Source organism: Camelus dromedarius, chromosome 2 (genome assembly GCF_036321535.1).
Source record: "Camelus dromedarius isolate mCamDro1 chromosome 2, mCamDro1.pat, whole genome shotgun sequence".
NCBI lineage: Eukaryota > Metazoa > Chordata > Mammalia > Artiodactyla > Camelidae > Camelus > Camelus dromedarius.
In genome coordinates, this window is record NC_087437.1 from 54,523,176 (window position 1) to 54,546,141 (window position 22,966).

Here is a 22,966-nt window from a genome sequence, read left to right on the forward strand (position 1 = left end):
CTTGAGGAGGCTACCCGGAGAGGGATGGCGGCCTGCTGCAGAGATGCTGTCTCTACGTCCAGGAGAGAGTGCTGTGGTCAGGCAGCAGTTGTAGTTGCCTGTGCTAAAGAGAGAAGCTAGTGTCTCCAGAATCTTGAAGGAAAGAGGGGTTTTTCCATCGCCCTCCCTTGTGGAGCCCACAGGCTGTGAGGCGGGTAGGGCGTGCACTGTGCAGTCTGCATTAAGATGCTTGTGCATCTTGAGCTTATTAAAAATTGCCAAACAAACCAGCAGTTTGCTGACAAGGCTCATGCGCTGTGACCATGACCGCAGTGGTCCTTGGGGAGCGGCTTGCCGGTGTGCGTGGTGATGCTGCTGTCCTAAGTCGTGGTGGCTTTTTGACACTCGGGTCAGTCCCTCTTCCTTCTTTTGGGATGAGCTTGGGCTTTTGGGAGGGAAAGCTCGGGATGGAATTGACCAAACACATAGGTAAGACATTACCTTGCTAGTTTCTCTCTAAGGTTTCCCTTCTGAAGTCTTTCAAGGGGAAAGAGAGGGGCGTGCAGATGTGAAGAATGACCTCAGAGCCCTCGTTTTATGGCTCAGAGAAGGAAAGTGAGGTGCCCTGGGCCATTCAGTGAGCTGGCTGGGAGGCCGGCACCTCTTCTACTAGGGTTTCAGTTGCACTCTGCTCCTGGGGGAGAGTGTGGTGCAGAGCTCTGGAGCCAAAGCCCTGGGCTTGGCTGTCAGCTCAGCTGCTGACTGTGTTCTGGGCCCTCAGGGTCCTCATTTGTGAAATGGGTGTCATGCTCATATCTCACATTAAGCATTTAAAAAGAGGAGCATGTGAAGAGCTTTGTTTACAAAGAAATACAGAAATGTTTCTTCTTATCATGATGTGGGTATTTATGGACCAGTAATTGGTGGGACCATCTTTAGAGAAAGGATGGGACAGTGAAAACACTGCTGACCACACTCGGATCGCAGGACACTCCCAAGGGTCCCTCTTCCCCACTGCACAGTAAGGAGATCTTGCACTCAGATTTGGAGGCATGCCCATGGGGGGAAGTATGGAGTCCACATTTTTGGACTTGGGGGAAACTGGGTGTACACTCTTCCCTGGAGCCAGTGATTCACCCCGCAAATGTCATAGGAGATGTGGCTGGAAAGATGGGTTGAGGCTCGTCCTGGAGGCCCTGAGTGCTGGCCTGAGTGCAGTTCACAGCACTGATGAGGGGTTGGCTGGAAAAGCTGTGAAGTTGGGGGTTAATCTGGCAGCACCCTCAGGATGTTCAGGGAACCTGGGACAAAACTTGGGTGAGAGACAGGGAATCTTGTAGCTGGAGCAGGGGCCTCAGGACAGGGTAATTCTCAAGTTTTGGGCACATTCTAAGTTATTTTTTTCAGTGGTTCAACTTTTTACTTGCGGTTGTAATACAAATGATATTACTTGTACAGGTATAGAGCTGTGAAGCTGTCAAGAGTTTTCACACCCAGTAACTCCTTGGCTCTATATAACATCATGGGGAGGCAGAAGGCGGGATGGGTCTCATCTCTATTTTACAGACCAGGAAATTGAGGCCCAGAGAGCAGGTGGGATTTCTCCAGCCACTAAACTGGTCGGTGTGGAAGCCAGGTGCTGGGATGCCAGATCTGACATGTTCTTTTGTACCCATGACCTAGGTCACTGGTTTTCTCAGACCCACTTTCTCCAACCTGGACTGTCTTGGTTGACATCCTTGGAGGCCTAAGATGGCCATGAGTTTCAAAGTTTCCAGAGGCAAGATGTAAGATTTTGAAAAATGAGTTACAGGGAATTTGTGTCCACAGTGCTGAGGACACAAAATGCATCCTTCCCTCCAGCTCTCTGTTGCCGTCAGATTGTTTATTTAGATTGAAAATGTCCAAGAGAGCAAGGAAGGGAAGAAATGGACCCCTGTCACTGACTGAGCATCTTCTTTGCCCTGGACACAGTGCTACCTGCTTTTCCATCTGTGGGCGTAGATACATTTATAGATGAAGTAGTCATAGCCCAGTATTTTTGTTGCATTCTACTCAGCAACTCATGCATATTTAATAATTAGTTAATTCTCATAAAAGCCTTATTAAGTCGATAACAGTATTATTTCCTATTTTATAGATGAGAAAAATGAGGCTTAGCAATATTTAAATAAATAACTTGTGTGTGTGAGAACACAGGTTCTAAACAGATTATCATCCAGGTTTTCTGATTCGAGACCTCTTTCTTCCCGGTTACACTATGTATTGCCTGTCTCGTTGCTGAAAATGCAGAGCTACCTGGCAAGGAGGAACATCTCAGACCTCGGAGGTTACCAGAATCAGAGCTGGAAGGGACTGTGAAGTGCTCAGAGGCTGCAGGCTTTCAAGCTGTGCTCCTCTGAGCCTGGGAGACTCTGAGAGGGGCTTTGGGGTTGGAGTGTGGGGTGGGGAGGTGACGAGGGGGCAGAATAGTAGGAGGGAAGAGGGCTCTGGAGCCCAGGCTTAGCAGCTCGGCTTTTATCTTTGTTACAAGCTAAGCACCTGCAAAGCATTTTGCTTAAAGGAAAAGCTTCACTGCCGGGGGGGCGAAAGTTTGAAAACCACTGTGCTAGCCCAGTTTATCCTCGCACTAAGGCTGAAGGCAAAGTGGCTTCTTAGCACAAGTCACAGTTGTGAGGGTTCAGGCGCGCTTTCTCTTTTTCAAGGAAATGTGTGTTCTGTCCACTTCCCTCTGAGGGGAAGCACCTCGGGAACACCGCAGCAGGTTCAAGGTCATGCAGCGCCTGAATGGCTCTGACTGCTATCTTTTAACTTGGCTACATCTCCCCTTTGGGCCTTGGGACCCTTGTTGAGATCACTTCCATTTCCATGCAGAAGGGAGTAGAAATTACAGCCAGTACTGTGTTATTTTCCTGGCCGAACCTTCAAAGACATTGTCTAACTGAGTAACGTGCAAGTATTGATTGTCCACTGTGTGCACAGCGCTGAGAACACAGGCAAGTTTCCTGATTCCACAGGCTTCGTGGGGAGATGGAAGCAAATAAGGAATTTTGTCAACTATTTTTGGTGATCGTTACGTTTGTTATACAGGATTATTATGTATGATAGTGAGGATGAGTCTATCTCCTAGAAATGGGTTGAGGAGGGCCTGGACAATAGCAAAGAGGGTTAGAAATTAGAGAGCTCAGTCTAGAGTTGCAAGGGGTTGCATCTGCACTGTGAGTTAGTTAAGCCTGGCCTTTTGCACTTCCTATGTCTAAGACTGGCACAGTTTACTTTTTCTTTAAGCCTTCATTTCCTCCTCTGTGTTAGGGAGCCAGGCTGCCCAGTCCACAGGGTTGCTGGTGGGATTAAACGTAACGGTGTCTGCAGCCTACTGAGCACAGTACTCAGGATAGATTAAAGACATTGTAGTTGCTATTGTTGTTATCTAGCCATGAGGAGCCAAAGAGATTAATTTTTAAGTCCGACCAATGGTGTGATCAGAGATGGCTTCTCAAAAAAAAAAAAACCACTCTGCTTCTAGAAATGGAATCCAGTTACCCCAGCCTACAACAGTCATTTGGCTTCAGTTTACCTTGCTGGCTTCCTGTGCTTGTCTCTACCCACCTGCCCACCTCTCCTGCCAGTGGCCCGCATATCCTCTAAGCTTGTTGTTCACGGGACATAGTTCCTTATTGCCTGGGCTCAAATCTTTCCTTTGCCTGGAATGTCCTTTATTCCTTTGCCTCCCCTTTTCCCTGTCCTGTCCTACCCTCTTTTAATAGCTGGCCCAGAAGTCCGTCCCTCCCATGGAGGGGAACCCTACTGAAGTCTCTTGTCCTGGGTTACGGTCAGCCTTTGTCTTCCACGTTTGTGAGCTCCTTGAAGTTGTGTGCATCTCACAGCCCTTTGCCGTAGCATCCCTGAGGATGCAGGCACTCACTTATGGCTGGAATTGCACATCTAGGCGACACACTGATTTAGTGCCTTTCTCCAACGTTAAGCACAGGGAAACATGAAAAAATGCAAACCGGAAAACAGTCCTCACTGAGCTGTGCACTCATCAGCCTTGGGGTTGGATTTCTGGGGAAGGCCTGGCCCCTCCTAAATGACCTTAATGTCTTGGGTCTTTGCAGATGTTGAAGAGAATCCTGATGCATAGCGTGTCGGGAGAGCCCTGAGGGAAGCCGGACCTGGGCTCTCAGAGCTTCCTGGGTGCCCTCTGTCCTCCTGGTGCCCTGCCGCGGGACCTCCAGCATGTACATGTGCTTCCCTGCTGCTTGGGCTCCCTGAACTCCAGGCGGAGCCTCTGTGAGCCAGGCTGACTTTAATGGGTTGGAGATTTCTTTTGGAATCTGCAACTTGAAATATCCTGTGCCCTTGATTAATTCATGCTCGGGAGCTTTCTTCGTGCTCTCTGGTAAATAGCTCTGGACGGTAGGTTTATTTCCCCACGGGCTTGTTGCAGAGAGACTGGAGCCTGTGTTTCTAACAACTTCTCCAAGGAAAACACGGCAGGTCACGTTTCCGGAACCGAGACTCTCAGGGGGTCTTCCCAACGCCCATCTCTGTTACCTCCTTTTGGCCCGGCATTTGAAAAAGGAGAGTTTGTCTTGAGTGGTCCTTTAGACATTTGTGACTTGGCGGCTGAAAATCTGACAGTTGCTGCTGAGTTTCAGCTGCACGAGTGAAGAGCATATAGACAAAACCCTTAGAACATTGAATCATTTTCCTTCAATTCCCAGAGCCTTAATGTTTCTTTGTCTTGAGAATGACCTCACTGCTTTGTGTATTTGTAATGGGATGCACGGTCATTGACAAGTAATCACACAATAATCCCCTACGCTTTTGTAACGCCTCCTGGTTTTCCAGACGGCTTTCACTGGAATTATCTCATTTGATCCTCATAACTGCTCTGAGAGGTAGGCAGAGGGGCTACTTTAATCTCTAATTTTCAGGTGTAGAAACTGAGGTTTAGAAAAGTTCAAACAGTTGGCCAGGGTTCATACATTTCGTCTGTGGCAGAATTGGAAGTGGAATCTTAAATAGTTAAACTCTTAAATCAATGTTCTTTTTACTACTTATTGTCAGCGTGACTTTGGAAATACAGTTAACCTCTCTGAGCCTCAGTTTTCCTATCATTTCATTGGGTCTAAACCTCTAGTGGGGAGATGTCTGTAGAGATTAGATGAGACTGTCTGGGAAAGCATTTATTTGCTAAACAGTGAAGGATGCTGCTCATCTGAGACATCATTACTGCATGCACCTTAAATCCAAATAGTGCCATATCAGAACTGTGGCAGGAAAGAACACTTCCTGCTCCCCCTCCCCTTTTGCAAGGACACTGAGGTCCAGAATGGTTGTCAGGGATCCCGAGCTCCCCGCCCTGTGATCAGCAAGTTGTCCCTGCTGCCCTGCCTGCAGGCCACTTTGATGTTCTGAGAGCACTTTTGTTGGCAGGGTCCTCTTTTCCTACAGAGCTCTCTCTTAATGCTCCTTGGAACAGCCTTGTATCCTGGAGACAGTTTCAGGTCCGGCGGGGCTGGGGAGCAGGAGAGCGGAACTGGGAGTGGGGTCTGCATTCCTGAGCTTCGTTCACAAAGGGTGGGAATGTGGTGTGAGTGATGGGGTTGAGGTGGATGAAGAACTGATCTCGAAGGTCCGTGTTCTCTCTTTTCTCAATGACCGGGATTTAATAGAGTATGTCTTGTGAACGCACAAGGCCAGCCGTACATGTGCAGAATGGGTGGTGTAGCACGAACACTTACTGGAAAAACCCAAAAAGGGTGGATCTCAAGTTGGCAACAGATACGTTAGGAGTTAGTGGTGTGATGTGATCAGGAAGCAGCCTGAGTGACCGAGGGATAAGATCTTGGATAACTTCATTCCTATATCCGAAATTCACTGACAAAAATTCCAAACCCGTGAGATAGACATAAGCTGTTTGCATGGTTCGAAGAGGCGGAACAAGGAGCCAGAGGTTGAAGGCCCAGGAGCCATATTTCTTTCCATATAAGGAAGAACTTTCTGTTGGAAAGACGGAATTTACAGCTGCAGGAGATAATGATCTCCACCTCATGGAGACCTCGGGGATGCCATGGGGATTCATAAGTAGGAGGGACATTGGGTTCAGCGACCTTTATGGCTCTTGAGGTCCCAGAGCCAGGGGTGCTTAGTGGTCAAGAGGAAGAAATTCACATATGCGTTGAGGGCTGAAGGGCCCTTTTATGGATGTGGAGACTGATCTTCACATGCTGTTAGCAAAGCGCAGGGTGGCTGTAGACCTTCCTTTCTGGTTTATATGCCTCTCCCTGCAGCTCCCTCCTTGGACCTTGGTTGTTTCAGAGTTCCCAGGCCATCCCTGGGCTGCTATGTCCCATGGCATAGCTCTTTCCTCTACTGAAATGCTCCTGTTAGAATACCGAAAGGGACTCTGAGCTCCTGAAGAAAGGACAGTCTTTCTACAGAACCGCCAAGTCTGATGGCTGGTCTCGTCTCAGTTACAAATGAGGACTATCTCGGTCGGGGTTTCGAACGTGGCAGAGCAGCTCCCTCGCTGCAGTCTGTTAAAAGTTAGCCCTCAACACAAGGGTTTGTTTATAATGAAAATTAAAACAAACAAACAAACAAAAAAAAAAAACCAATGAGGACCATCTCTTTACTGTCTTCAAGCCTGCGGCTGGGGCCTCCTGGGAGTACTGCAGTGGCAAGAATTCTGTGCTGAGTTCCGATTATGGCACGTGGTGGAAGGTTTTCTGATCCTGTTTCCTTACGTCATTGAATAGTCACTTATATTTGTGTTCATTTGTTAAGCATGCAATAAATAAGAAATTCTTGCTATTTTTTCATGTACTGGTGGCACACTTGCAAAAATAGAAAAGAAGTGATCAAAATTACTGGCAGGACTATTTCGACAGCCTGGGTAGAAGCTGCTTTTAGAGCCCATAGTTGGACAATTTTGGGATATCTACCCAGTTTGTAGATGAGAGAAAATAAGTTGCAAGAGGAGAACTGATTTATCCAAAGTGTTATGGAGTGACTGATCTGGACTTAAGGCTAGGAAACCCTGGCTCCCTGACCAGTGCTTTTTGTTTGTTGGAAATCCTCTGGGGATAAGAACAAGCAGCCTTATGTTGGGGGCCCAAAAGCCAGCTAGTGGGTGATGATTCTGGAAAATGGCTCATCTGACCCACAGAAAGCCTTTGCGGACAATAGGAGAACAAGATCGTGCTAAGAAACAGAACCACTGGGATGCCAAGACGTGGATTCCCTCTCTGAACAGACCCCTTCCTCCCCACATTCTCATTTCCCCCAGCATCTCACCTCTTTCTCCTTTCTCCTCTTCTAATTAAGTCTGGAGTCATTTTAGACCAAATTCATCCCTGATTGACTTCACTGGTTCAATTCAGTTATCAAACGCTTTTCTGGACCTTCAGATTGGCATTCATCTCACAAACCGAAGGGAATAATCTTATACATTTAATCAGGCATCTCACCCTTGTGTCCCTTCACTCCCCTGCGGTGTTCTCTGGAAGTCTGGTTTTGTCCTGGGTCTTCCTGCCTGGGGTCTATCCTATAAAGAACTCACAGGACATTAAGTTCCCAAGAGAACTTATAGCCCAAGGGGGTCAGGGGCTGGGGCCCGAGGGATGTTTCAGGGCCCATCTGCCGCTAAAGAACTGGGAGCTGGATTCTTCAGGTGCATCTTCCGAATCCCTCCCCCTCCCTCGAGTTAGTAAATTGACCTCAGAAATGTAGCTTCATTCTAGATGGCCCCGTTCCTGGTGAACTTAAAGCCTCTCAAACCAGGGACTTCCTTGTCTGGGCAGGGGAGCCCTCCCCCTGTAACAGGAGAGCCTGTGAAATAGTTGAGACCCTGCTTCTTTGGGGGTTAATCATTTGCTCCGAGTAAGGAATTCTGTCTTCTGTGGGGCATGCTCTTCAAGTGCCAGAGGAGAGAAGGGTGATTTTTCTGACTTCCTCCAGCCTGCTTCTCCATATATGGAAATGTTTACCCACCACACTGATCTATTGGAAGGGAAGGAGGTGACTCAGGGTTTAGGAGAAGCAGGATTTGAATTCTTGTTTCCAGAAACAAAGTCGCCCCCTCCCCCCGCCCCTCCCCCTCCATTCCTTTGCCCCTTGCTCTGGGAGCCGAGGACAGAATGTCTCAGTGCTGTTCCCCTCAGGCCTGGGGACCACCTCCTTGCCGTGGGACTCAGGGTGTGTGAGAGCAAGTGAGGGCCAGCGGAGGGCCGGCTGCCTGTGGGGCCTGACGGCGCGTGAGTATCATTATTGCCAGAGCGAGTGGCATTTCTGTCTGCGGACGGGGGGCTCAGAGTCCCGAGGGCTGGGTGGCTTGCTTGGGGACGGGACATGTGGCTGGGAGCGCAGGCTCCTTTCCTTTGGGTGTGGACAGCTGCTTTCCCAGGGGAATACTTCTCACCGTGGGGTTTAGAGACGGGCTTAGCCTGAGGAAAAATTCTGTTTGTATGTAAAAATATTAGACAGTTATTTCCTCCCACCTGAGGCCTGGCTTGAGTTGGGGAGGAAGGTATTGGTGACTTGCTGCCTGTCTGATCGCCAGGGACAGAGCAACATTGTTAGGCAGAAGGGATGTTTGTGGACATTTGGGGAGAGACAGTTTTATCTTGAAAAACAGAGTTATGGTCGGACTTAAGAGTATACAAAATGTTGCTGTATAATATTTGCACAGCATCCACAGTCTGCAGTGAATGCCTGGTGTGCGGCACGTTGCGTAGGTGTGATGGACTGGTGAAGGGGTCTTAGATGCAGTTGATCTGTCTCATTTTACAGTGTGGTTGTGGGCGGGGAGGGGGACCCAGGAGCGCAGCTCACCAGGCTAATTAGGTGGGGTTACAACCTAGGTCTTTTTCACAGTCGGGTCATTCCTCCTTCCACTACACCGAAGCTGCCCCTTTAGGCAAAGGCTGAGAAGAAGCCCATTTGGCAGATGAAGCTGGGACTCAGAGATGTCAGAGCTGTCCACACTTACTGATCTAATTGGTGAGAAATTGAGAACTAGAACCAACTTCTCCCAGGTCAGACTTCTTTGTATCATGTTACATGGACTCAGATCCCTGAAAAAATTTTTTTTTTTTTAATTTTACTTTCTTTCCCTTCTCTGGTTGCTACTTACCTTTCTCTGCTTTGGGTCATGTGAATGTTGTTTGAGTGTGAGCTGCTATCTTCCAACCTGCTTTGCTGCCTGCATCTCTTTCTTTCCTGAAAGGGGGCGATAGCTTGTCCAAAAGGGTGAGCTGACTAGCAGAGCCTTAATTTCAGTTTCTCCCATGGGAGAATGACGCACAGGTCATGAAAGACACTGAGCAAGGCTTTCCTTCTAAGCCTCTCCCGCTGTTTCCGAAGCTGCAAGATTTCTGGAGTGTAATTCCTATTTAGAGGTGAGCCCTGATTCTGAATAGATTTTAGACACACACACACACACACACGCGCGCGCGCGCACACACACACTTCTTTAGCCTTCTTTGATGTGACAGCAGCATTCCTCAGAGACCAAGAGGGCACCAACCTATCTCAGTTCCCCAAATGTTACATGGCTGTCACCAGTAACTCTGTAGTTAGACCAGTTTCCCATCAGCTTGGGGGCCCCTTTCTCCAAGGCAGGGAAGACTCTGGAGACGTGTTTTGGGGAAGTGCTTTGATGCTCCCGGTGTTAGGTGGCAGATCATAATAGAGAGAGACTGTGCTCTGAGACCCAAGTTTGTGTGGTCCGCGGGAGGGGAGGGGTGGGGAGGCCGCTCTCAAGCTGCTCTGAAGCGCTGGGAAGGCAGGGACTTGCCCAGGAGTCTGCAAGAAACCTGTCTCCTCCTTCCCACCTGCGTCAGGGCTGTGATTGTAGACGCTGTTCCCCAGGTGGGCAGTAGGTGGGAAGAGGCTACCTTGAAGGGTGAAGGCTTGCGATGTTTCCCCGCTGCGGTGCTGACGACAGGGGCACCTAAGGGGCTAGGGTCGGCAGTGCCAATGTGAACGCTGTTACTGTGAACAAGGGGAGCTGACGTGCACGGACTCCTCTCTGGGTGCCAAGCGCCGGGCTAAGCCCTTGACCTACCTTCATCTACCACCACAGCTACCTGTGTGTCGGTACTTTTTAAAAAATTTTATTTTTGATTTTGGTACATTGCATGTAACATTTACCACCTTAACCATTTTTAAGGGTACAGCTCAGTAGAGTTAACTGTAGTTACATGTCATACAACCAGTCTCCAGAAGTCTTTTCATCTTGCAAAACTGTAACTCTGTCCCCATTTAAACAGTAACTCCTCATTCTCCCCTCCCCCGGCCCCTGACAACCAGCATTCTACCTTCAGTCTCTATGAATTTGACTACTTGCGGTATCTTACAGAAGTGGAGTCATACAGCATAGGTCCTTTTGTGGCCGGCTTATTTCACTCAGCATAATGCCCTCAAGGTTCATCCATGAGGGCAGATGTCAGAACTTCCTTCCTTTTTATGCTGGAATAATAATACATTGTATATATACATACATTATATAGATCACATTTTTTGTGTATCCGTTTAGGAACTACCTTTTACCTCCATTTTGTAGTGGAAGAACCTGAGGCTTTGTGGGGTTAAGTAAGTTGCCCAGCGCCTCACAGTCAGTAGTGGAGCTGGGGTTTGAACCCAGGTAGTGTGACTTCAGAGTGCACGTGATCAGGATTCAGCTGGCAAGAGTGAAAAACCAGGGTGGTTCTCATGGATGGTGACACCTCCTCGCACATTACTGGGGCATTTCGGTAGCCAGGTGTTTCAAAGGACTGTACGTACTCAGGTATTTTCCTCTGGTTTATACAGGCGCCTGGGAAGCTCAGAGCCAAATGTGAAGCCCAAATGGAATGAGAGGTGTGGCTCTTATTTCTTGTAACCCTTATCCCTTTCCTTCACCTTATTTTTCCATCCTCCTTCCTGGTGAGCAGAGACTGAAGATGGGATTTTGTAACCTGGCTCTGCTGCAGACTCAGTGTCTACCTTGGGTGATGATGCATGGTCCTTTCTGAACCTCAGTTTTCCCAGCTGGAAGATGGGGTTGTAGTTGATGACAGTGAACGTGTCGCCTGCCGAGCCTGGCTCGAGGCGCTCCGCATGGTTTATCTCCTCCAGTTCTCCCAGCATTCCCACAAGGCAGTGCGCTTGTCCCCTCTTTACCTGAGAAAAGTAAGACCTCGGAAACTTGCCTGAACTCCTACAGCTCCTGCGTGCACGCATCAGTGCTCCACGGCGGACTCCAAAGCCCGGGCTGTTAGCCGCGGTGCTGGGCTGCTTGCCTTCAAGCAACCGTGAAGGTTTCTGTCATCTGTGGCGCGCATTCCTCTAGTTTTACTAAATCTTTATTGGATTCCCACTTAACGTGCCTCGTACTGTTATGGGCGCCGATCCAGTCCTGGGTTTAGAGTGAAGAAAAAGACTCACAGAACAGTGATCCCTTGGAACTTACAATCTAGTAGGTATGTGTGGAGGAGGCAGTTCATACACGAGCAAGTAAACAGCAGAGAACGGTAGGTGACACTCAGGAGGGTTCACAGAGGGTGCTCGGCCTGTGAGGGAGTGGAGGCAGGGCCCCAGAGGTTATGTTGAAGCTGTGCTCTGAATGACAGTTGCGTGGAGGAGGGCATTGCAGGCAGAGGGCATGCCCGTTGCCAGGGTGGGGAGTAGGAAAGGGTTTGTTTGAGGAACAGAGGAGCCCAGTGTGCTGGGGGGTAGTGGGCTGCAGGGAGAAGTGTGAGATGAAGGCGAGGCAGGGCAGGTGGGTGTCAGTGAGCTGGGGAAGGGGCTTGGACCCTAGTTGAGGGGTCATGGGAAGTGTCTGAGTAATGTTTACCAGTATCGCTCCGACCACTGTGGGGGACCCGGATTGCAAGGAGGGGCAAGAGTAGAAGCAGGAAGGAGAGGAGACGCAATAATCCAGGTGAGAGTTGGAGGTGACAGCAATTAGGGCGGCAAGGTGCAGCCGGAGAAAGCGGGTGGGTTCATGTGGTGCTTTGGCGGGGATTGTCTACAGGATGTCAAGCCCAGTTTCCTCCAGAGAAATGTCAAACTCGAGTGGGCAGAAATCCCAGAGACCCTGACCCAGGTGAAAACACGTGCAGTTGGGGGGTGCCCAGACTTGCCGCTGGTCCGGACTGAGTCTGACTGCTCGCTCCCCACTTTGGTTTCTAACCTTGAGCTTCTGGCCAGGGAATGGAGGGCAGTGGCTTCCTGCCTCCGACTTCCTGGCTGGGAGCTGCTGGAACGCCCCAAAATAAGCCCCGCAGAACAAGCCGCTTCCTTTGCTCTCTCTGGGTATTTGGATAAAGCATTCTTTCCCACCAAGAATACGGAACATTCGGAGTGATGTTGACTTTGTGGGCCATATTTAACATACTGTGTTTCCTTGATGTGTCCTCTGTTCTTGCAGAGACTCCTGCCTCCTGTAAACTCCGTGGTGAGGAGCCTCAACCACCCTATACACTGGAAGGCTCAGTGGGGGTCTGGAAGAGCTGGTGTTTCAAAGTTTGGTTTGGGGACCGTGGTCTCAGGGCCCCCTCAGGCCCTCCTCTTTCATTTACACTTGAATTTACACTTGCTGGCCCTTGCCTGCTCCCTCCAATTCCTTTTAATGGGCCTGGGCTTTCCTGTAAATACTCTGTTTTTTAGTGGAGAAACTGGACTCAGAAAGGTTAGGTGATTTAGTCAGTGTAAGATAGTGGCCAAGTCAGATTTGGAATCTTAGATTCCTGACCCAGCCTTGTGCTCTGGCCTTCAGGCCAAAGTGACCTAGCATGAGACCTCATGCCCTTAGGTGTCGGTCTTGTACTGTGGTCGACCTAAGCCTGGAGATGCTCAGAGATCATAAACTGTATCCTCTGAAATTCACTCTGGAGGCTTCTTCACAAATAGTTTGCAGTCTATAGTTACCAGTTTTTTTTTTTTTTTAAACTCTTTCACATCATCTCTTAAAAACAATGCTTTGTTTTTGCTCACTCGAATTTCTTTTAAAATTTCTCTCATATTACCCATTCATCTAGTCAACAAACATTTATTGAGTTCTTACTGTATGCCAGGCATTGTGCTAGGTGCTGGAGATGGATTCAAAGATAATTTGGAGGCGTGTAGAAGGGGAGTGGATAATTACAGCACAGTGAGATAAGTGCTATAATAGAGGGATACATAAAGAGCTAGAAATAGCGCTCTGAATAGCATCTCCGAACAAATTGCCTTCTTTTTTCCTTTTGGATTATTCCCTTATGTATATTGCCCAAAGTGGGATTACTGGGTCATTTAAAAGATGAAAACAATTTGGCACAAAAAGATGTAATGACTTGCCTGGGGAATACAGCTCAGTTTTCAGCAAGGGGAAAAATTGTTGGCAATTCCAGATTTAGATACTTCTCCAAGAGGATTGGGTAATTTTTATACTATTCCTACCGATGTGGTGGCTTTCAAGGGGAGCACCTATTCTAAACATGTCACCCTGCATGTAGAAACACATATCCTTATATTTAATTTCACAGATTTAGTGTTAATGCTCACAATAACCTAGCTATGTTAGTATGATCATTTCCATTTTACAAATGAGGAAACCATGCCTTCGTTAAAAGGAAGTGACTGGCTCAGAATTTTATTTTATTTTACACCTCCCGTCCTGTTCTCAGTGCTCTGTTCATCAGCAGTGGTGGTGGTGCGGGTGGGGGTACTTATGCTCCAGCTAGGGCCTGGAATTCATTTAGTGATCTGTAGAAACTCTCTTCAAGAAGATCAAGATCTACGAGACAGGTTTTGAAGTCCAAACCTCCACAGGGTACAGTGTCCCTCTTACACTGACCTTCAAGGACCTGAAGGCCCATTATTCCTGACCCTGGCCCAGGTCCTGAAAGGTTAATGTGTGGCTTTCGCACTGAAGCACAGAATCCCAAGTAAAGCTGAGACCATGTCACAGTCCTGCTTTGAAACATTTATTATTTTCCTGGTATATTCAGCTGTATGTTCCCTGACCATAGATTCAATTATTTTGTCATTCTTAACATTTTCCTAGTATTTGGGGCATTTAAGTAAAAACTCCTGCCCCTGGGACTGAGGACTCATCTTAACCAGACGGCAGTAACTGTCCAACGTGAGTGTCCTGGATGGTCCCACCCATTCATTCTTAAATCAGCTGCCTGCCCTGCCAATCCCCAGACAGACCCTGCATTCTCTTTCATGCTGTAATTCACGCTGTTCCTTTTGCCTGAGATGACCTCCCCCATCTTCATCCATAGAACTCCTCCTCCTGTTAACTTTTGCAACGATGCCACCTTCTAAATGAAGTACCCTCTGATCACCATCCGCTCCTCACCATCCATGCTCCCCCACACCAGAAGTGCTCTCGGTGTTCTCTGTTCTAACTCACAACATAATATTCTGAGGGAAGGAAGTGTTAAGAGTAGGGTGCTTATAGGCTTGGGATCTGGATTTGAATCTTGGCTGTGATGCTCCCTAGCTGTGCAATCTGTTGGGTCCATTAACCTGATGAGTTTCCTCATCTGTCAAGTGGGTACGAAGAATCACACCAATCCTCCGGGGCGTTATGAGAATGTGTATGGTTGTCTGTGCTTCTCTGGCACTTGCCATCTCCTACTTTATGTTTTAGTTCTCATTCTAGACTGGGAGCTCTTTACGGGCAGGAAAGAAATTATATCTCTCTGTGCCTTTGACATTTGGGACTTGCCACAAAGTCTCCTTTAAGGGAAAGGATTCTATGTAATCTCACTGGTGGCATCAGTGCAGGCTCATTTCTAGGCCCCAGTCATGCGGTGCCAGGCCTGGCTGGGAGCTCTGTGATATGGAGCTTTGAGCACACACTGTACGTGCTGGATTGGCCTCTGGCTCCTGCTTCGTGAGTGACACGGAAGAGACTAGAGCCTGTGTTTAGCCCATGTTCTTCTGATTCATCAAGTTGGATAGTGCTGGCACTTCCTTGATGGCAGAGTGGGCATCCTGCTTGGAACATGAGGCTTGGTTTCCTTCCTGGGTCTTCTGTGGATGAGAGTTCCAGCCTAGAGGGGAGGGTCAGGGAAAGTGTGGGTTTGGGGCAGCTTTGAGGGCTACCCCCTCCTCTGACCTCTCTGTGGGCGGGACCACAGAGAAGGGGTCCCAGAGGAAGCTTTCCTGTAGACACTCCCACCCTTGCTGTGCTTGGAAGCTGACCGTGGAAGGGGATTCAGTTCCAAAAGCTCTACCATTTGACTCTCTCACGTGTCATTTTCCAAAATACAATACCCATAAGTCTCAAGAGCCAGTGTTTTAGCCGGGCACGTGAGGTCCTCCATGTTCCGGCCACAGCATTCCTTTCCAGCCTCCGTCCCACCGCATCCCTCCATGTTTTCTGCCTCTGGCCTCACCAGATTAGTCACTTTCTCCGAGAACACCCTGAACTCGTCTCAAGGCCTTAGCACGTCGTGTTCTCTGGGCCAATTTCCCTCCTTCTTGTTCGTGGAAGTCCTCTTGGGCGTTCAGGCTCAGTTTAGAAGTCATCATCAACAGAGCTCTTCGTGACCCTTAAAAGACACTGAATATGCTGCTACTTTGCACACTTTTCCTGCTGTCTTGTGTATTTGAGTGAGTCTGCCTTGAGCCTGTGTGCTCTTTGAGAGCTCAAGGCATGTCTGAGTCAGCGCCCATGTCTGCTGGGCCCATACACTGTGCTTTCGGAAGGACAGGAGATGTTAGCAGATGTTCACTTTGTGCATCTCTGAATGCAGGGCACCTGACATCGTGTCGGCTAACAGTTGTGCGGAAGGGTGTTCAGAAGCTCATACAAAGGTTACCTGCGACTCATCTGACCGTGAGTCCAGACATTTGAACTCTGCTTTTGAGTTGCCCTGATACCAGCTCATTGCTAACCTTTCTCAGGCCTGCTTCCCTCCCACATACCAGGGAGATGTCTGTGTAGTGCCAGGGCTCTGAGCTTTTTATTTCACTTAAGAGCATACCAGGGAGGAAGGGGATGGGAAGGGATACACTGGGAGTCCGAGATCTGCAGATACTAACTACTATATACCTAGAATAGATAAACCACAAGTTTCTACTGTAGAGTACAGGGAACTATATTCAATATCTTTTAGTAACCTGTAATGAAAAAGAAAATGAAAAGGAATATATGTATGTATATGTATGACTGAAACACTTTGCTGTGCACCAGAAATTGACACAACATTGTAAACTGACTATACTTCAATTAAAAAAAATGAGAGAAAAAAAGAACATAACAGTAAGGTGGTATTCAAGATGGATCTATCTGCCTTTAATGTGAACGTTGTTTAGTTTGAAAGTTCAGGTTTTTTTTTTAATCCCAAAACTCCTTAAAATGTGAATATAACAGAAGAGTTTTTTCAGGTACACATCCGCCTCTAGCAGGATGGCTGTCCATATAGGGTTGTAACTGTAAAGTAATAAAACCCAGGTCATGCAGCTTGACTTTGAAGACTTGAGGTCAAGTCCTGGTGTTACCATTTACTAGCCCCCAAATCTTTGGTCAGTTGCCTGACCTCCCTGACCCTGAATTTTCTCAGCAGACCACTGGGAAATCTTTCTCATAGGGCTGATGGGAAGTTTAAATGAGGTGCTGGGCCTTAAATTGGGATTTTTTTTTTTTTACTGTCTGGTTCATCAACTGGATTTGAAGGCCATTTTTAAATAGCAGTTCCAGACAGTTTGCTTTTGAAGGGAAAATTCCTGGGTGTGTAAGTTTTCATGTATGTGTTTTTTTTTTTTAATTTTTTGAATGACAAAATACACCAATTTAGGGGACACACAGCATCTAACAGACTTAAGGAGCAAACATGGTTTATAAGCCTCAGTTGTAATCCTAATAAACTAGAACCACAGACCCACAGGCTTTGAGAAATTGTAGACAGAAACTTTGGGAGATGAGGAGTGAACATCGATTAATGCATACTGTATGCAGGCTCTGTGCTTCCCAGGTTAGGTATGGAATCCCAAGAGGTGATTACATACACCCTGAAGGGTAGGTGGTATCAGCCCCATTCTGTAGACAGGGAAGTATGAGCTCAGGGGTGGTCAAATAATTTACACAAGTCCCACATCAAAGCCTTGAACTTTGTCCTGTACTTGTGATGGCCACGAGAAATCCTTTCCCTTTACAGATGTGAGAAGACCTGCCTTTACTTTGTTATCCTTGACCCTCTGACTCCAAGGCAGCCGCAAACTCTGGGCCAGATAAAGCAGTGGGAATCGGCGGCCTTGATGTCCCATCACTCGTTCAAGGCATCTGGAAGAGCGGCTTGACTTTTCCTGCCAGGAATCTGCCCATTTTTGAGCTCCTTTGGCCATGTTCCCTTATCAGCCTCTCCTTCCTTTTCTCCCTTTTGGGTGATGTTTGCCGTTGCCCGGCCCTACTTCTGAGGTCAGGGGTGTATGCGAAGACGGCTACGTATTTTCTTTTAAAAAAAATTACAGGTGGAAAATAAAATTCGTCGTGTATTTCCCGTCATCCCCTCCAACACGTGGTGGTGGGACAAGGTGGCGTGGGGCTGGGGGTTAGGGATTCTCGTCTTGAATCTGTCACTGACCAGGGAGAGGACTTGGGCTCCTTTCCCTTTCTGGGTCTCAGTGCCTCCATCTGTAAACACTGAGGGCACTGTCAGATGACTTACAAGATTTTAGAATTCTTCTTGTTTTGTGGTGTCAGAACCATTGGTTTCTGCTGAGCTACGTAATCCTGCAGCTGTTTCTCTGATACTTTTCAATCTTTAGGCTTAATCTATTCGACAATGTATAATTTTTTAAAGGGAAGCTTTTATAGACACTTCTGAAATATAAAATGGGGGGGGGATAAATGGATGTTAAAAAATAGAAAACAACCAATTAAATAGTATAAAGTATGTAATTCTCCTTGGAAACTTACCACGAAATTGAGGAGCACTTTAACAACTGGTAATTTAAATTGCATTTGAACTCTGCTAATGGTTTGTTTGCATGGGAACTTCAATCATTTCACAGTGGTTCTTTAGCAAAACTGCTTGTTCTCTTTATGGAACAGAAGAAGAAAAATTCTTAAAAGAGAAGTTGACTGCGGTAAAGGGGGACCACGTTCATTTGTGCGTGGAGGGAAGCTGGCAAGTGAAGGTGGAGAGCTTTATCTTCAGCGGGAGTTTAAGCGTCTGGGATGCTAGCTGCCCTTTGCTGTTGTTGTAGAAACTGTTCTGATTTGTATCTCCCTCTGCAAGGAGAAGCTTGGGTTTCCTGGGGCATGGAGGTGGGGTCTGTCTTTTTTTTTTTAATGAGATTCCACTGTCCACAGGGCCAGTGCTGGCCCCCTCATACTCCATCCCTCAGCAAGTTTGAAATTATGCCTTTCTCACCGTCTAGTGTGATGGCTGTGAGAATTCCAGGGCCCTTGAAGATCGCTACCTCTCAGGAAATATATTGCTTTGCTGGGCTCATCTTGATTATCCTCCATTTTTCCGACTTAGTTTCTTTCTGCTGTTGGGCTGTACAGCAGGAGTTCTGAAGCAGGTGTTCTGAGGTCTGGGTGTGTAAGTTCTCGTTTTGCCCCAAAGCTGATTGTGTGACCAAGGGCAAGTCTTTCTGGCCAGCTGGTGGTGGTGACCTCTTCTGTTAAAGTGGCCGTAACTCGACCCAGTGGAGCAAGCCCCAAACTGGAGCCCTGGACTGCCTGCCACCCACTAATGGGGGGCTCCTGGGGTGGCCACTTCCCTCCTCTGGTCCCCGGGGTCTCCTCCTGTCAGTTGGAAGAGTTGAGGTGATTCATTTTTTAAGGTTCCTCCCAACTTTGAACTTGTATAGATATTTAAAAATTGAATGCGATAACATACACAAAATGGTTGTATGATTGGTTCAATAATGTTAAAAATGACAGCAATGAAAATGGGAGTAGCAGCTTTTTCTGGTATGTGGATTTTCCCTGCATACACAGAACTTTGTAGCAACCTGCTACCCTGGAATACTTGTCTGTTGGAATAGATATCGCAGAGCCCTTAGCAAAATAGTAATGGTTCTTAATAAAATAAAGCCAACAAATGCGGACTTACCAGGAAGCATCAAGATTGTCCAGTCCTCTGCTGCTCGCTGGCTCTCATTTTTCAGACGAGGAAGCACAGCGATCACTAGATTCCATAGTTAGAAATTTGTCTCCAAACTCATATTCCTTGTCTCTTTTTATATACTGTAGTTCAGATTTTGCTGTTGATTTTTTTCTTGCCTAAAATGTGAGTATCTGACTAATTGATTTCTCTCTTTCACTTTTGATACTATGATGAAGCTATTTCCCACCCACCCCCAAAAAGCTTATCTATGAACACTAGGGTGCCAGCATTCTTTTTCCCTATCGTTCTGAGACAAATTAGTGAAATAGAAGTATTGGGAGCTGACTGGGGGCTGAGGAGGGACAGAGGTCAACCACTGGGTTTGTGGGTTTCAAGCCTGGCATCATTCCCAATCTGGTTTACCCAGCAAGTTCATAAACCCGGGAAATTCTAAAGCTGCTAAGACCCTAGAGATTCATAAGCAACCTCCTTCTCCCATTTCCACAGGTGGGAACACTGAGGAAGCAGAGGCGAAGACGGAACTCAGTCACCTGACTGCAGTTTAGTGCTTTTCCCATTGTTCTGCCAGGCGTCGTTGGAGGGAAGAATTTTTCCTCAGTTGGTGAGTCCTACCCAGGAGAGAAGGCTTTTCTCTTTTATAAGCAATATGCATATTTTATTGAGATTTAAAAATCAGTGGTTTCCATCTAAAGCATGGGCACCAGGAACTAGGTTGGGGTAAGAACTAAGAAGAACAAAAATGTTCTTCCCTCCTTCTTGACGTGATTTCATTGGCAAAGGACATGTTATAATAATGCTAATAAAATGTGTGGCAAAGCAAAGGCAGGACTCAGCTCTTGGAAGGTAGCGGGAAGAGAAATTGGAAGAAAATTTGGAATGATGATGATGTCAGGTTGCCAAAAATTGCACTGCTTCCTTCTTTCTCCTTTGGCATGGCGGGCCGGGGTCTCGAAGCTGGACGACCGGAATGAAAGTGTCCATGAACAAACAGCGCTGTGGGCACTTGCAGGGAGAGGAGGTCGCAGTACTGAGTGGTTCTTGCTTATCCCTGTGCGAGGTGCTTCTTTGATGATGGATCTGCACTTTGACAACAACACTTTGAAGTAGGGGGAGCTAAATTTGCGTAGGCCAGGGCGTGCCCCTCTGACTTAAAGAGCCTGCATGGGCTACACTGGGGTCTGAGTTTGAATCCTGTTGTATACTCCGAAAGGGCAGTGGTGACCCGGGCAGGTGAGCTTTCCCTTGTGTTTTAGAATCATGTTCCAGAAGATGGGGGTGGTGAGGAGACTCAGTGGTGTGGGATAGCATGGGCTGTGGGGGGATCTGAGGGAAACAGCTGGGGCGATCTTGGGAAGGCTTTGGTTTAGAATTGTAGATCCGTGCTCTCCGTCCCACGGCCCAGTCCCCATGTGCCCCACCTCTGGCTTTACACTGAATAAATAATATCCCTTGCCATGTTCAGGGTATAGTTTTTCAAAAGCGAGTGGATGCTGTTGTGATGGATAAAACCTAACTTCATTGAAAAGCATGGCTGAATTTACTGTCACGTTTTGTCACCCTTTCCTTTCTTAATCAGTGTATCTTAAAAGAACAACCGACTTTCTTTGCATCTATGGATCTGCAAAAGATGAAAGGCTGGAAGACACTGCTTTGACTCTTAAACGGCTCAGTCTGTTACCATTTCAAACATGGTCTTGACTGTTTTGTCCAAGTATATACACTTTAGGCAATGAATGTGAACCTTTCTTACCCACTCTACCTCCTGAGTGTTTTCTGTGCTTACAATTAAATCGCGATGACTCTGAAGCCTTGTGCTTGGACACAAACACAAAATCGAGTGTGTCATGACAGAGTGGGAGAGAGCACCGTAAGCAGGAATAGGTTGGGAGAGGCTCAGAAGTGGCTGTTGTCCGTAAGGGGATTATGAGCCAGCAGTGGTCTTTGTCTTCTAAAATGTGGATGTGGCCTCAGACTGCGTGATGGAGGGAACAGCGTGGGTGAGTGACGCTGCCAGAGCCCGGCGAGCCCAGAGGTGAGGTGGGTCTGGTTTGAGCAGGACTTGGACTCTGATTCTGTGCGGCGCTCCTTGCTCTGCCGTCTCCAGTATGTGTGTGTGTGTGTTGGCTTCATCCTCAGGATGCTTTCCCTCGTAATCATAAGAAGCTGCCTGCCGTCACCTGGCAGCTTGTCCACTGTGTAGTGGACAATAAGTAGTCCCTCAAAAGACTCTGGGTGCTGTTAGGAGGCAGAGAGAGGACTCATGCTTCATGGACAACTACGAACCTGCTTTTGACCCTCCTCTCAGAGCTCTCCTAGGGTGCTGGGCTTTCGTCCTTGCCTTATCCTCTGAAAGGGACAGGAGCCAACTGGCCTCTCCACACAAGGATGCTGAGAGGACCGGAAACACATCCCACCAGGAACCATTACAGGAACGAGACCTGTAAAAGGCAGGATGCAGGGCACACATGACAGTGGTCTTTAAGAATATAAAATATATAAAATGTGGTCAGAAGAGGGATTGACCTGCTCCTGTGTGTATCCACACAGGCCAGTGGGACCTCTGGCACCTTGTAGGTGCAGAGTGCATTTTCAGGGATAGAAAGAATAAATCCAAAGGTAGTGACTGTCCCTTTTCCTGAGGGTGTTGTATCAGGCACTGGCCAATTCTCTGTTGGAAAGCTTTAGGAATTCCAGCACAGATCAGGCGGGACTGCATGGTTTTATGAGAAAGAAACAAATGACTTGACAGAAATAGGCTTTGGGGACCAGTATGGCTTAAGAAGTTTGTGAGCGCGGAAAAAGGCAGCAAGTGTGGTGGGATGGGGTATCCGAAGGCCTGCCGGTTATTAGATGTGCAGCCCTCGACAAGCAACATCCCTTCACCTCCAGTTGCCTGACCCGAGGGTTAGGAATAATAGTCGTTGTCCTGCCAACCTCTCGTGTTCTGTAGAGCAAGTGGGTTGATAGATGGCAACCTGTTTTGCAAACTGTAAAGTGTGGTCCATCCATGATAGGTCATTATAGTTGTTTTCTCCTTTAGCTTGAATATAAAGAGTATAAGGAAAAACAAGATCTTGATTATAAAGAAAAATATTGATCATGACTCTGAAGGAACGTAAGACAGTGGGCTGTGCAGGTATGTGCCCAGTGTGTGTCCTTCCTTCCAACTCTGCACCCCCGTCGTCACCAGGGCTGGATGGGCGCTAACTTGTCCTCAGTCTTGGAAAGGAGTTACATCTGGTACCTGGCTTAATGATGATGGCTGAAGTTGAAATGACACTGTGTGTCCTTATATTTTATATATATAGATATATGTTATGAAATATATATCTATATATATATTTTTTTGCTCTAGGAAGCAGGAGGTGGAGGAAGGAAGGTAGATTCGAAGTCTTAATGCCTGAGAAATTCCCTGGAAGTTCCAGTCTAGCCATTTGGGTCTTGCTTTGTTTGATTAGATAGTCACACCTTCTACTCTAGGTGTGGCTGGCCCAGTGGGAGTCAGGAAGGAAATTATTTTCCTCTGTTGATACTAGAATACAATTATTGATGGCAGCCAAGGGCTTTCAGTTTTAATATTTCCTCTTTTGTCTTGAGAAGAATCAGGCATTAGTCTCTGCCGGAAGCAAAGCATTGGTCACTTCCGTCAGAGGTGAAGGCTTCCTACAGTCAGTCAGCCAGGTGTTTTCTGGGCATATGTGACCATCTGCATAGCCAGCTTTCATTGCTTTTATGTTATTGCTTCAAAAGTTCTGACAGGGTTTGCTGGGTCTGAGCAGGGACCCCTCCAGCCTCTGGAGGCTTGGTGACTCCTCTGTAACCTAGGGATGTGTTGTTGGAGGTGTTTGCTGTCCATGAAAGTAAAAGGGGGAGCGATCTCTCTTTTTCTTTTTTGCTTTCCTCCTTTTAATTCCACA

The 22,966-nt window shown here is 47.4% G+C and overlaps 1 protein-coding gene across 4 annotated transcripts in view; it reads left to right on the forward strand.

Annotated features, from left to right (window-relative positions):
• The window catches only part of LPP (LIM domain containing preferred translocation partner in lipoma), a 631,758-nt gene that overhangs the window by 44,017 nt on the left and 564,775 nt on the right, over nt 1-22,966 (forward strand). For 3 of the 4 annotated variants that reach the window (XM_031453092.2, XM_064493711.1, XM_064493732.1), the window contains exon 2: nt 19,536-19,650. The gene's annotated coding sequence lies outside the window, so the exon portion shown is untranslated. Of the gene's footprint in view, nt 1-8,100; nt 8,244-19,535; nt 19,651-22,966 lie in introns of those variants that run through there. The other variant, XM_031453087.2, reaches the window with a different exon arrangement.